The following is a 689-nucleotide window of genomic DNA, read 5'->3' as shown; positions in this document are numbered from 1 at the left end:
CAGCCACAGACTCACTGCAGTGCTGGGACTGAAATCAGAGGGAAGGGGGATGAGAAGGAAAGGCATTACAGAGAGCCAGACACAAGAACCAGTACATACACGTATGAAGTCACAGATAAAGTAACCCAGCACAGCTGTAGATCAAAGAGATCCCTGCTGTGAATGTTTAATAAGGCTCCCAAAGCCACCCTGATCCAATGGTGCAAAAGCATCCGTGCCAGCTGCAGCAAGGCAGCTCTACAAAGCACTGCACCATAACAGGGCTGAATTCATGCCAACAGGTCTCGGTGTGTTGAGCAGGGGATTGATTCACTCTTCTACAGGACAAGATTTTTAACAGCTTTATCTCAGGGGGATGGAGAGTCCAAGGGGAAGCCATGGTCCTAGAGCAATCCAGGAGCAGAAATAGATGGTGCTCTCCCAAAGCAGGGGGAACCAGGAATCAGCATCAGAAAGGCACAGCAGCTTAATTACTCTGTCCTAACACCTTGCAGGGGATCTAACAGCACAATTTCTCTCTGTGCTTATTACCCAGCAGGTTCAGAGAATTCCACAATTCTTACATTACTCACATGAAATGCTGAAACAGTGCCACTTCACATATTTGTTAAGTCTGCTTACAGATTAGAACAGTCTAGAGAGGTAGTCTGGGAAGGGGTCCAAAGGAAAAGCCTGCCATTAGCTACTTT

The sequence above is a fragment of the Geospiza fortis genome, unplaced genomic scaffold, assembly GCF_000277835.1.
Source record: "Geospiza fortis unplaced genomic scaffold, GeoFor_1.0 scaffold70, whole genome shotgun sequence".
NCBI classification, from domain to species: Eukaryota; Metazoa; Chordata; class Aves; order Passeriformes; family Thraupidae; genus Geospiza; species Geospiza fortis.
Note: the sequence above shows the minus strand (reverse complement) of the source record.